Below are 14,908 nucleotides of genomic sequence, written 5' to 3' on the forward strand. Positions count from 1 at the left end.
TTTTATTAATAGGATTAAGTAGGAATAATTAATATTTGTCATGTTGGAAATAATTTTGGTAGCAGGGAATGTCTGCACCAATGTATTAATGGCAGGAGAGACCGCAAATTGATATAATTTTAAAAAGGGCGGGAGAGACCGCGTATGGATACATTTTAAGAAGAGCGGGAAAGACCGCGCAGTGATACATTTTGTAATGGTAGCCGGGATTGTCTGCACCAGAGAGCATTGTTGGCAGGAGAGACCGCACTTTAGCGTTACTAGGAAGTCAGTAGTAAGCGAGAAGTGAAGCGAGTCGGTAGCAGGTCTGAAGCGAGAGGTTGAGAGGAGCGGTGTGCCTGCCAGCCACTAGCTATGATTAACAAGAGATTATAAACGTATGTACAGAGACATCAGCTAACTATTATAATAAGAGGAACTAATATTATTAAATTAATTTTTTGAGAAACTCAAGATTACTGGAGGTGTTTGAGCATTGCTAGCTGTAAGATTATTGTAAAAAGTATCATTTGAACGTTTGTAAAATCATTTTATTCAGAATATAATTAACTTTTGCCAGCAATATTGCATTTCCAATTATAATCCATCCCAAAAACCATCAACGTAAAACTTTGCAAAATTTTATTGTTGTCAAGGAAAAGTTTAACTATGAATTACGTAATTTCAGTCAAATTAATTATAGAATAACGTCAGCTTTGCTATTAAAGAATAACGTCAGCTTTGGTAATAAATACAGCCACTTATTATGAAAGCCCAACCAGCAGCTAATAGAGTATAGTAAAACATAGTATATTCATGTCGCAGTTCGATGTAGCAGTCAGATGGAGATCAAGTAACAGTAAAAAAGGTAAGGAACAGTTTTGGGTTATTGCAGATAACGACTGAGGGCCACGACGACGACACATTCTATGTTTCGTCGAAATAATCAGAAAATCACTTTTAATAAGCAGCAATTAAATTTGTATGCAAAGATAGAGAAAGAGAATAAATTTCAAAGGGAAGATTTCATTTGTTGTTACTAAGCAAGAGATAGAAATCTTAAGAAAAGGTTACATAGTTTGTTGTAAAAGGGAAGGTTATCATTAACAAAAGAGGTATAGAGGAGACGGTTATTGCGTAATAACAAAAGAGGTATAGAGGAGACGGGAAAGTTTCAAACAAAATAAGTAACTGAACTTCTCTGACCCGCGCACAGTTTTACCTTACTACACTCTACTGGCAGGGGAAATTAGGAGATTCATTGTGAATACAACAGCAGTCCCAAAATATCTGACTGATTGTAAATGAATACATATCTGCATAAATAGTTCCCACAATTATACAATTACATTTTATAACTGAAAGTGTAGTTTTGTCGCTGTTATGTCTTTAAGGCAACTGTTGTTAAATACGCCTAGAAATAGTTGTCAGCTGATTCAATCGCATGGTAGAGCAGAATTTTTCAATATCATAAGTAGCTTGATAAACAGGTAATGTAAGTAAGTCAAAAATTAAGTAGATTTCCCCTTGGTTTTGACGTCTATACACAAGAAGCTAAAGCAATAAACACAAAAAAAAACTGTTGCGGCTGGTTTCGAATTTTATTTTAGTCATGTGCTTTTCACCTTTCCCTAGTATCTGGACAAGTATTCATACATGCAAAAGCACGAAAATGAGTATCATGTGTGTCTGGTAAGCAATTGTTGGTAACTACATAAAGTTCATTTATCGCTGTTGTAAATGAGAGTGGCACTATAACTTACATTCATAGTTACCTTCTTGCTGGCGTCTTTTATGCTTTCGTCACATACCTCTTAATAATTTGCAGGGTGAGCAGCAAAGTGATTCCAGATTTTCGAAGTGGACTAAATGACATCAATACAACTCATTATTTTTACATTCTTTACTTCATTGCAGTACCCTTAACGACTACGTACGAAACTTGTTGTCCTGTTCTGGTTGAATATAGTCAGTTTTGAGAGTCCCTGTTTGGTCTTAGCTACTTTTATTTAAAAAAACGCATTTTGATTTTAAAATTCAAATGGAAACGAAAAAGATGAATTTATTCCACAAACCGCGAAATTACTTCAGTGTTGTTCATCAGTTTTAATACTTGCTACAGTCTCATTACTTCGATGTCAGATGCACAGTTCCTCTTACTTTATTACTTATTGAATATATCAAGTTTCAGGCTGTTGCGGAATACATCTAATTTTCTTTTCTTCGAGCTAGGCTGCTTTCTGGTAAGAGTTCCAGTCAATTGTGTTCTACCATCCTCAGGATACTGACAGATCGCTGGACGGCGTTTAACGCCTGGATAAAACTGCTGAAATGTTGTTCACCGCGGATTGCACTGAACCGTATTCAATAAATATAAACTTGCGTACTTCTATGGACTGCAGTAGTCAGGTATAGTCAGGTATCAATTAGGGACCGGTCCCGGCTTCGCACGGATAGTAGCTAGCATCTCAGGCCGGACAACTTTTCTGGCGTAGTGGTAACACATTATATACTCAAATCTATCTTATGAATCAGTCTGTCTATTAGTGAAAACCGTATCCTGAGATTAGACTTCACACAAATACAAAAAATCGCGGCGGGGGATTTCATTGTAACCATGTATATCCGCCGCGACACTGAATTACGAGAAATTACACTGACTTAATGTTAGGCCGGCCGAAGTGGCCGTGCGGTTAAAGGCGCTGCAGTCTGGAACCGCAAGACCGCTACGGTCGCAGGTTCGAATCCTGCCTCGGGCATGGATGTTTGTTATGTCCTTAGGTTAGTTAGGTTTAACTAGTTCTAAGTTCTAGGGGACTAATGACCTCATCAGTTGAGTCCCATAGTGCTCTGAATCATTTGAACTTAATGTTAGCCTCACATCAGGGAGCGGCGAAGTCTAGTTAAAAGCCAGGATGGTTCCACATACTACGCTCATCTCCAGTATGAAGACAGAAGAGACGCTAACAATACATTTACTCAACAAAGCAAACTTAAGCCTCAGCCAAAGTTTTAACGGCCAGGAAAGTGACTGACGGAAACTGAAACGTATTTCTTTCTAGTGTTTTAGAGACCATTAAATGTCGGTCGCCCTTTCATTCGATAGTGCCTTTCCGATACGTTAACTTTGACAACATTTTTTCACAGTGTAAGATCCATGTCTTGTCTGACAAAAACATTGTGCCTTTTAATTTGAATTTATCATAGTTTTCGTAAAAATCTTCGTTTTGTCGTTCACGCGTAATTACTAACGTAATGTGGAACCTTTAACTGCCGAGTCCCACATAGAGAATAAATGTTCTGATAGTTGTGATGTATATTCTGCAGATAAAAACTAGAAGTTTTTCGTGAAGATAGTATATCCTTATATTCGTCGTTCTGATGTATATGGCAGAGATTACTGCCTAATAGCAAATTTCTACTTCCCGTCGGAGAAATATTCATATGAGCACGTTGCTTCCCGTTCTTTGAGGTGTATACTTGAATCTTACTACTCTCAGCGCAATTTCCTTCCTTTTGTAAATTGCATACAATGGAAATAACATTTTAGCAAGCAAGATGTCTCACCAGCCCGTTGCCACTGTATATCTTCTCTCCTTATCCCCGTCATTTAGGTTAGCGCCGTTGCATCTACGTCAGGGGGTCTTGGGTTCGATTCTCGGCCGTGTCACACATTTTTTTCGCTCGGGGACTGGATGTTTGTGTTGTCCCAATCATTTCATCTCATCTTCATCGACGCGCCGAAGTGGCGTCAAATAGAAAGACTTCTACCACGCGGCTGAACAACTCGAGCCGTACGATCATTCCATTTCTGTTTAATTTCTTTAATAGCAACCCACCTCGGTTGTCCACAAAAACGTTTTACTGGATTGCTGCCTATGGTTTCACTGCGTGCTAAATACGAAGACTGGAGTCGCAATCATAAGGGCGGCGGTTCAAATAGCCCCACGATCATCGTGACTTAATGTTTCTGCTGTCTACCTAAATCGTTTTTAGCAAACGCTGGGATTGGTCCTTTGAGAGGCACGAGCGAGACCATTGAAAATCTTCTCCGTATGTTATGACCTCTTCTTCGACAGGATGTTAAACGATGATTATTCTTTTCCTTAACAACGAGCTAATTTGAACTAATTTATCACGCCACAGATTACTTCCCGCTATGACAGAGAGTACAATTTGCTTACGAACTTCCTCTCAACGATTTGATTCATATTGACAGCCTGCGTAAGGCGAGACTAAGGCTTGAACGTACGTAAACAGGAAGACGCAACCCTGAATCATTTTCGAGGAAAATGAGTTTGAAAATTTTAGGCGTGCTTATATAGTCCTTGTATAGCTGCTAGGATTGACAGAGTTCGCAGTCCAGCGAGTAAGGGCTTAGTTTCATAAGCAAGAGTTCTCTGGATCGAAACCGCTACCGCTATTTATTTTTCATTCCCACGTAATTCTAACAAGAGATTTAGTATGAACGTGCAAATTTGCAATATGTAATGAATTTGTTATCCTGATAATCGTTACCCTCAAAATTCGAATTTTTCTCTAAGATTTTGAAGTAGGTTGCCGTTAGAATTGTATTCACTGTTCATTAGATGCGCTGTATATCCGAATAATAATAGTTTTCCATGTTTATACGATCAGTATCATTCTGATTCGTTCAGCGGTCCAGAAGCTACACATTATACTTAATCACAAATGTAGATACAAAATTTAAATAAAGTCACTATGTAAGTAGGCTGTTCAGGTTTTTATATTGGTAACGTCAAGTAGCGCTGTGTATGAAAATCACTGGCTGTGCTGTGTGCAGTCTGTGTCTGGTTTGCATTGTTGAAAAATTCTCTATTGTAGTGGGCAGTTAGATGTTAACAGCGCGTAGCGTTGCGCAGTTGGAGGTGAGCCGCCAGCAGTGGTGGATGTGGGGAGAGAGATGGCGGAGTTTTGAGAGCGGATGATCTGGACTTGTCTCCATCAGAGACAGTAAATTTGTAAGACTGGATGTCATGAACTGATATATATATTATGACTTTTGAACACTATTAAGGTAAATACATTGTTTGTTCTTTATCAAAATCTTTCATTTGCTAACTATGCCTATCAGTAGTTAGTGCCTTCAGTAGTTTGAATCTTTTATTTAGCTGGCAGTAGTGGCGCTCGCTGTATTGCAGTAGTTCGAGTAACGAAGATTTTTGTGAGGTAAGTGATTCATGAAAGGTATAGTTTATTGTTAGTCAGGGCCATTCTTTTGTAGGGATTTTTGAAAGTCAGATTGCGTTGGCTAAAAATATTGTGTGTCAGTTTAGTGATGATCAGAATAAGTATAGAGAGAAATGTCTGAGTACGTTCAGTTTTGCTCAGCTGTTTGAAAAGCAAATAATGTAAGAGGTTTATCAGCACAGTCATTCATTAATTTTTCTAAAGGGACGTTTCAACTATACTCATTTGATTGAAACTAGTCGTTATCCTTTTTTCATTTCCAGTCTCCTTGTGGGAAGAAGTATCTTTTTCAGCATAAATATTATAAAAGTAATAAATGAATCATTAGAAATTCATAATTTGCACAATGTTGTAAGACTTACGTGGAAATGAAAAAGAAAGTGCCAGCAGGGAGATTCGATGCAGAGACCTCACGCTTATTGAACGAAGCGCTTATTCGCTCCGTTGAGGAGTCCGTAAAGACTAGTGACCATTCGAAGTTAATTCTACACCAAAATTTTTCAAACTCTACTTTCTCGAAAAGGTTGGGAGTTGCGTCTTCCCGTTTACTTACGTTGAAATTCTAACCGTGCCCTAAACAGGCTGTCAATATGACTCAAAATCGGTGGGGGAAAGTTCCTACGGTCGCGTTGTGAGTGGAGTATTAGTCATTTTATTTTCTCAAGCATGCGATTAGTGCAGCATACTTGTTTTCGTACATTCGTCCCCAGTAGGAATTTGCCTACGCGGTCACGGTTCCGTGTGGCCCTCGCCTCGGGAAGGAACCCGGCTGCTGTGCTTCCTTCGCAGTTCCTCGAGGCTCTGAAACGATTTTTCGAAACGTTTCTGCCGCCCCTCGGCTCAACTGCGGCCAGTGACACGCGCCGCGGCTCGGCGCGGTGCGGTTCGGCGCCGGGTTAGGCCTAGGCGGCGCCGGCAGGAATGCTGCCCGCTCAAGGGCAGCGCGCGAACCGCTTCCGGTGAGGTCAGCCCGCCGCGGCGAGCCGGCGCCAGCCAGGCAACGAGCACCCGCCGAGCACTGGCCGCTCCTCCTGGACGCCAGGCTCGTCTACAAAGGCAAACGAAGGTACAAGACAGAGTGAGAGACTTGCTTCGTTTACGTGCGACACATCTTCCGGAAGACGAAAACCGAATTTCGGAAAACCGTTTTTCACTGCGTTGTTTACATATTAAGGCCTGAAGCAGTTTTGATAGCCCGATCAAATATGGCGTATGGGAAGCAGCTGTTCCAGCTCCTAATTTAGTCAGTACAATCGCTATTTCTTTCCAATTAAATATTAGAAACACACAGCTTCATGCTCGGTCTACCTCTTCTTCACCGCACAAAAAAGTCAATCCGTCGTTATCAGCTGGAAATTTTTAAGAAGATGACAACCCAAGGGGGTTTGAAAAACGATATAAATATTCTTACACATTTTATAAACTATTAAAATCTTCTTTAATTAGCTGTTAGTAGTTACTTTATTACAGGATCACACATCCGGTTTTGCGATGATTTAATCACATCCTCAGGTGTATACATATATAACTAATCGGTTTGTTTATTAATAAATAAATCTTCTGCTACCAGTCACGATTTTTCTTTATTTTACTTTTCGCACGACGCGTTTCGAGAAATAATTCCCATTTTCAAGTCCGTTTTTTTGTGTGTATTAAGCCATTTCTTTTGATGTTGTCAGTGTGTGTGAGTCTGCTTCATTTCGCTGACTTTTACTGCTATATACAAGAAACAAGCGAATTTTTAGTTGGGTATCAGCTCTTTTTGTGAAGTTAGTGGTGAAATTTAGAAGAATTTGTACTTACAGTTTTCCAATTGTCTATTTGTGCAGAGTCTCACACACACTAAACATCACACACAACTTGTTGTACACTTTGCACATAGAAAATATCTTATGTAAACAAAACAGTTACAAAGATCTTCTTACAGGTAGTCCTGTATAAAAAAATATAATCTGCGGAAGACCTATAATGTTATCTCTGTGGACTACCTGTAAGAAGATCTTTCTAACTGTTTTGTTTACATAAGATATTTTGTATGCGTTAAGTGGACAACGAGTTGTGTGTGATGTTTAGTGTGTGTAAGACTCTGCACAAACGGACCATTGGAAAAATTCTTCTAAATTTCACCACTAACTTCACAAAAAGAATTGATACCCAACTCAAAATTCGCGTGCTTCTTATATATTGCAGTAAAAGTCAACGAAATGAAGCAGACTCACACACACACTAGCAACATCAAAAGAAATGATTTAATACACACAAAAAACGCACTTGAAAATGGGAATTATTTCTCTAAAAGCGAAGCGTGAAAAGTAAAATAAAGAAAAATCGTGACTGGTAGCAGAAGATTTATTTATTAAAAAACAAACCTATTGTTTCTACTGTCGCAGGCTTTCAAAAACCATTTTTAATGGATCAAATTAGATATATATAACCAATTTAACACTTGTTCATTGCATATATACGGTCTCCCAACGTTCGGATGCCGTTCGAAATATCACAAACGCCTAGCTGGATGGCCCCAAGACGAAACATCAAAAATTCCATTGAGCAGCATGCGAAGGCGCATTGAAATATTTGATGTTTCATCCTATAACCACCCAGTTAGGCCTTTGTGGTTCGAACGGCATCCGAACTTTGGGAACAGAGATTTGTAACGAACTAATGTTAAATTACTTAAATGTGAATACATGAGGATGCGATTGAATCATCAGGAGACTGGTTGTGTATCAACATTTAGTAAAGGAGTTATTAACAGCTACTGCAGCTATCAAATCTTTCTCAGAAGATTTTTATAGTTTATTTTAAAATATTTCTATCATGAATCTAAGCTGTGGATGCCAAAACTGTAAAATCGTATGTTTCGAAAACGGTTGGGGGTTTACGTAGGAGCCCAAAACGATTGTGCAGGTGGACAATCGGTTGGTTCAACCGAATTTCCGGAGTCGATTTGGAGATGTTAACACGATCACCCAAAAGCGGTATAGGAAAATAGATTTCCGAACTGCAAATCTGGGAGCCCCAAGTAAACTAAGTGTGTGTGTGTGTGTGTGTGTGTGTGTGTGTGTGTGTGTGTGTGTGTGTGATATCTTAGTATACCTATTATTTTTAGGTTCCATGTGTCTGTGAGCGCATAAATGCAGGTTGACCGGCGAGTTTTACTGAAATCAGTGACGCGTGCTCTGTGGGGAGAAATATACAGGATGTCTCAGGAGGGAAGGATCGATCATTTAAAGCAAAAAAATATGCCCTATTCCGAATGTTCACCGCGAGAGAACACATTTAATGTACATTGTTATTTATTTTCTGTATTATCAATACATTGTCAGGTTTACACATGTACACATATACAATGGTTAGTAAGCATCACAACATGCTTTTTACGAAGTGGTATCAATTGAAACACACGTATTTTTAACGCATTCGCCTCTAAGCATTATCGTACGTCATGTTAAACATATTGTGCAATTCACAATAAATGTTCGAATATCCCATCGTCAACCTTCAATGCATTTATGCATCCTTGGAAGAACATGTTGTGCTGGTTGTTTGAGGACCTCTGCGTTTGCCCTGATGAGGGGAGCAGCGTCCATGATGCGACCAAGCAGTTCGTCTTGCCTATTCACCCTTCGTTTGCACACCTCAGACTTCATCCAGTCCCATAAACAAAGATCTAATGACATAAGATCTGTTGATCTTGATGGACAGTTAACTGTACAATCACGACAAATCCAGCGAGTAGGGTAAATACGGTTGAAATGTTCTCTCCCAAGTCTGGTAAAATGTGGAGGGGCCCCGTTATGCTGAAGTACATTCGAGACCGCGTGGCCAAAGGAACGTCCTCAAGGTGTTCTGGAAACGAATTTTCCAGCAAAATTCAAAGAGGTAAGGTGGAAAAGATAGACGTGCGCGGCAGTAACCCTGGAACATATGTACATTACGTGTGTTTTATCTCAGATACGATTAGGAAGAGGGTACATGTCCATATAAAGTTTTTTGTCTCAAATGTGCGTTCGTGTAATATTCCTAAATACTGGCCATTCCTTCTGTGACATCCTGTATAAGCACAACAATTCATTCAACGTGTTTCGCATCCACTGCCATTAAAGTTGCAATTTTAGATTTAATCACACAAACAGTATCATCATCGGGTTCTACTTGTTACCCAGTCATCATCAGGTGAGTTGTTTAAAAATAAAGAAAAAGGGGAATGGTAACATACTAGGAAACTAAATAACAAATCAAAGTAACAACTGTACACAGCAATACGTTCGACTCGCCAACTGAACAGGTTGGAGGGCGCTCACACTGAAAGCATACCTGTATTTTGGAACTGAATGTTACAGTTAACTACGTTTTAGAACAGAGGCTGTAATACACGATCAAATACATAAGTAAATAACCTGCGTTTCCCTTGGGAAGTATGCCTAGTCTGTGTGAAATTACAGCGTCAGTGAATGAAGCGTGCTGCATGAAACTGTGTATGTACTTCAGTGAAGTGCAACGCATATGCCCAAATATAAATTATATTTATTCGTCTACAATATGAAGCAATCTCAAAATCGTCAATACAATATTTTTATATAGTTCTATTCATTATGAGCTACGTTCCTGGAAGTTTACAACTGTGTGATTAGATTTTTGAAAAAGCGCATACGTACGCAAATCGGGTGTCTCATGCAATACGTACATAAATTCCTTTCTTTATTTTTATTTTTGTTTTTATTGGTACAGACTTCTAGCCAGCAAATATTTTTCTTGTGTCTTACTTTCGCTTCGAGGTCACCTGACGGCAGCATTTCTAGTATTTATTTCGGTTGCAGGACGCCCTGTTATTCGTACTGACAAACGAACGATGATATGTTTTAAAGTGGTAAACTGTATCCAAAAGATTATGAAGTGCAATAATAATCCATGATAGAAAGGGTATTTCTTACTTGTGTCAAGCATCAAAAGTTACTCAGAGACACAGAGCGATGATATGGCACAAGCTCTTATGAATTTATTGATAAACATTCCATTACAGAATAACGATATTAAGAGTTTCAGAAAAGTGCTAGTATCGTAAATGGGCGAGTACTTTACTGTACGTTGAATGTTCAAACTTTTTTTATCGAAGTAATCAACCATTTCTTTTATCTGGCTGCAGCTATGTAATTTTCTACGATGGTCGAATCTTTTCGCTAAATCAGAGGTGACCATCCTTTTAGGTTACCTGGCGCACGTTGGAAGAAGACGAGTGGGTCACACATAAGGCGAAAAAAATACTGGATCAATGAGGAAACAGCACCATGTGACGAGAGCATCAGATTGAAAATTTTCAATTTATCGTATGTTTACATAAACGGATTTTTTTTAACCGGTCCTGTGACAGATGCTCAGTTCCTGGGCCGCACCGATACCTGCTTTGGGTCGCATGTAGTCCGCGGGTTGGACACCCTTGTGCTAAACGATGCGGCAAATGTGTTGAATATGACGGTCAAGGCTGCTGGTTTCTCAGTGTTGCGTAACTAGAAAGAAATTGAAATGTGCAAAAACTTTGGCCATTTTTTGCGAAAGATCTCACATTAAAATTTAACAAGTTTCGCACTACTATTTTTTTTTTCTTTTGGAGTGCATTTTCATTACTTCCTCTTAAACAAAAGCCAGGGGTGTTCCAGTGTCTCGGAAAACATAAAATTTCTGAGGGTTTATCAGAAAAATAACAGTGATTACGTATAATCATAGTACAATAAATAAATCGCTTTTCCTGTTCCAGATTATGAACCCAGTGATATGATCTATATGAACTCAAAGAATCCGCCTCTCCCCCACTCTCTCACACCATCGCTTTCAAGATCAATGCGAAAGCGCATAAATGAAGGCTGTTAAATTAGACTACTACTTTAAAAATTTGTGTAGATTAGATCCAAAAATAATTTTCTGAACAATGTATTTGATATGAGCCAGTCTCTGTGTGAGAGAGGACCCCAGTACCTGTCAAATATCAGGATGACTGCACTACAGGAAAACAAATGAATTTACAGTTAATAAATAAGACGCTGGTTAACTAATTTTCTTCTTTTTGAGCAAAATACTTTACAATCAAAAGATCTGTTTAGGTTGATCCTGCAACTAACACTATGCTCAGTTTTTATATACATATGTGAACATTCTAAAGAAGTAGCTGTAAATAAACATTTGTCACTTGCTGAAAGCGGATGAGCATGGTAAGGGCATAATTTTAAAAATGTTTCGTGTGTTATACCTCCTTTGTTTTATTCCATTTGAAGGACAAAAACCACGTAATCGATCACTACACTTAATGGACTGAAAAATAGTATTTTATCAACACTGAATTAATACATAAATATCGAGATACACTATAAAAGAGTGTAGCATCAAACTTTATTAATTTAAGTTCCTTTGGTTTTATTTCATTCATTTACAATTTTTATACTTGTGTGACCTATTGTGTATATTTTTGTATGTAGAGATACATTATAACATATGTTTATTTTGAGCTGAATGTCAGAATCACTATAATCACAACCGTGAGATAAGACACAGCTGTTCGAAACGACGGTCAGCACTCCAAGCACTCTGCATGCCGTGAAGTCTCCATCAAGTAAAGGTCGATACCCATACAGGAAATGATGGGGAGAACTTAGATCAGGTGGTTTGCCAAACTGGAATTGAGGCCTACTTTTCCAATTTAAGGCAGAGGAAATTTAATTAAACATTTGCAGAAATTCACAACCGAGTGTGACTGAGTTCGGTCTGGTTGGAAATGTTTCGTCTTACGAACGACACAGAACAAGGCATCCAACAACATACAGAATACCATTTGCTACGTATAAATCAATGAAACTATAAAATGAACGTAAATCAAATGTATGTGACTAATATGGCTCAAAGACCTCAGTAGTGGCACACAAGTGGAAGCTCAAGTCACCTACCTCACATAAAACATGTTGCTTATCTCAAAATAAACGTTTCATGCTTCCAGACGATTGTACATAACTAGTCTGTGAAATAAGAAAACATCGTGTAACGATATACAATATACTGTCGTAGTGTGACACTGATGCTCCTCACACAGAGAAAAATTGTTCACAACCCTAGTTGTCATTATGGAATTACAACATACCAACAGTACAGGAACACAATGAAAAAAGCTCCAGTGGCTAAAATGTGCGAAAGAAAATTTTAATTTTTCCGGTACGATACTTAATATGTGTATGCTCTTTTTTTTTTAATTTCTCCGACACATTCACCTGAATAACCCCTTAATCAAAGACAAGAGTATTTATACACCATATCGTAATATGTAATAATCCCCGTCTACATTCAGCACAGTGTTCTCACTGAATCAAATCACATATTTCTGCAGAAATTCGGAGGAATGAATAAAAGCAAAATGATAATATACAAAAACTTAAGTGCACAACAACATCTTATGGCACATGCGAAAGAATAATATAATAATATATGCGTTGAAATTCAGTTCGTTATAGAAATGTTTCATCGATAAAACCGCTTTTTTTTTTAAGACAAATAAATTACAGTCACAAAGACTTTGTCTCTGAAGTTACGGCTTACATGTCTATTTAAATATCAGGGGAAATATAGTATTGACGTAATGGTCCAGTGTTCAGTGACGGAAATTCAATTTTAGCGCAGAACTAGATGCAACAAAGTAAGCTCGTAGGATGTGATACACTACAAGCGTAAGCAAGTGACGTAGAGTGAAGAAAAGCTGTGAAATTCGAAAAGTAAGAAATGAAAGTACATGCAACAGTCTAATGAAATGAGCAAAAACTTGTGCAAGCACTCAACACAGATGAAGTGCTCAGTTTTCGCGAATGCCTTACCAGTTTTGGTAATAGCGATGGGTGTAAATTACAGCGAGGTATGTTGACCGATGTTTACAAAGTCAGTAAACTTTAATACGATTTCGTTGGGAGGAGTGCCAACAAGGGTGCGTAGATTCCCTAAAGAACTATGAATGTGTTTTTATGGTAACTGTTTAATGTAAATACTACTTATTTATGTTGTTTTACTTTAGTCACTTCTACCGAATGCTTGAATACAATTAGTGAAACAGTGAAACATTACATAATTCGATATCCTACTTTGATGCTTATATGACTTACAAAATTGAAATATCGCCGCAAATTATTAAAGTTCTTTGCTTCTGATGGAACACGACAAAAACAGCGTTGGCCAAAAGCCGTAAGTTTTATTCAAGCATGCGAGATGAGTCGAAATGCTAAAGGAGATGCAAGATCAAGACTGGAAACCAACCAAAGAGTTCGTAGCATCTGTGCAAGTGATTTGAAGCAGAGGTTTACGTTGAAGTATGGAAGCTTCCTTTCTTTAACGGTTTCCGTAATGTAATTTCTCTCTCCGTCTCTCTCTTTCCTTCTCCTCTCCTATCAGCAATGTTAAAAGAAGTGGTTGCGTTTGTGCTACTGAAACATTTCTTGGTATGAATTCTCAAAGTAGGTTAACGTATTCATATCAGTATTGTCTCTGTAAAATGGCAATACATATTACAAATTATTCTAAACTGCAAATTCACTGTAACAGTCCGTATTATAGAATTTTTGACACGAACGTCGGGGTAATAGACAAGCCTAGTTTATAGCAGTTCAACGCTCCGCTGCTATATGCTGGCTTACGAAAATTGTGTGTTTGGAAAAGAAACGATATGATTCCAAATGGCCAAATGATTACAAACGGTCACATAAAACACATTTTTTCAGTGACATTTATTTTAGAGAGCAAGTTAAGAGTGAGAAACTCAGGGATATTTTCTGGACTGTGTTCTGAATACCAAGTAATAAAATTTTAAGTAGCAGCTGCTCAGTGGCTTAATACCATCTGCTGTCACCTGTCACGTACGCATTAACAGAAGAGGGCCATGTCGCCACGGCCATCTGCCCGTCATTGACACAAAAATTGGAACCTGAAGCGGTATCGAGAATAAATTTCCACGTGCACCTTTAATTAAATGACTGACAGCCACTGGTTTGGGAAGAAGTAAATTTTTTGCTACAGTCAACTTACTTAATAAGTTCGAGTACTTTGCAACGAATTGCCCCAAGAATGAAAAAGGCAATGACCAAAAGAAACTGTCAGATACGAGTGTCTGATTCTTGAAATATTTACGTGACTGGTTGTATCCGAGCGAAGGAATCTGTCCCCGTATCATCAGAACCCGACCTCTCGGCAGCACTCGTTGCGAAATACTGTTCACAAGCGCTGATTAAAATATAATCGTTAGTGAAGGAGAAATCTCTTCCCATATGAAGTGTAAAGAAGTACTGATGATACAATAAGGAAGTTGCTTTTGTCTGAAAGATTACACACCTCCTCAGGCTGCACTCTACTGATGCTGTTTACTCACACAACATACATGATCGATATCGGAATCCACATTCTGTCATCAGATATATCTGGGAAAGCAACTTTATCGATATTGATTTAATGTAATACGATCATACATTGGTAGCCAACAGCCCACGTATTTCGCCAGAGCACTTTGCCATGTACGTAAAAGTATGTAAAGTTATGCGAAAACTTTATTTGGAACGTACTGGCAGTTTGAAACTGTGTGCCGGACCGGGGTATGAACTCTGAACTCGCTGCAGAGTGAAAGTTCACTCTAGGAACTTTTTTCCTTGTTTTACTACATTCAGAATGAAAGTAGAGCGTACCAGACACCTACTTGGTG

At 38.5% G+C, this 14,908-nt stretch overlaps 1 protein-coding gene across 1 annotated transcript in view; it reads left to right on the forward strand.

The window, feature by feature from the left end:
• Positions 1-262: 262 nt before the first annotated feature.
• The window catches only part of LOC126251669 (uncharacterized), a 347,364-nt gene continuing 332,718 nt past the window's right edge, over positions 263-14,908 (forward strand). The window contains exon 1 of the transcript XR_007545769.1: positions 263-377. The gene's annotated coding sequence lies outside the window, so the exon portion shown is untranslated. The remainder of the gene's footprint in view (positions 378-14,908) is intronic.

This window comes from Schistocerca nitens, chromosome 4, assembly GCF_023898315.1.
Source record: "Schistocerca nitens isolate TAMUIC-IGC-003100 chromosome 4, iqSchNite1.1, whole genome shotgun sequence".
Classification (NCBI taxonomy): Eukaryota; Metazoa; Arthropoda; class Insecta; order Orthoptera; family Acrididae; genus Schistocerca; species Schistocerca nitens.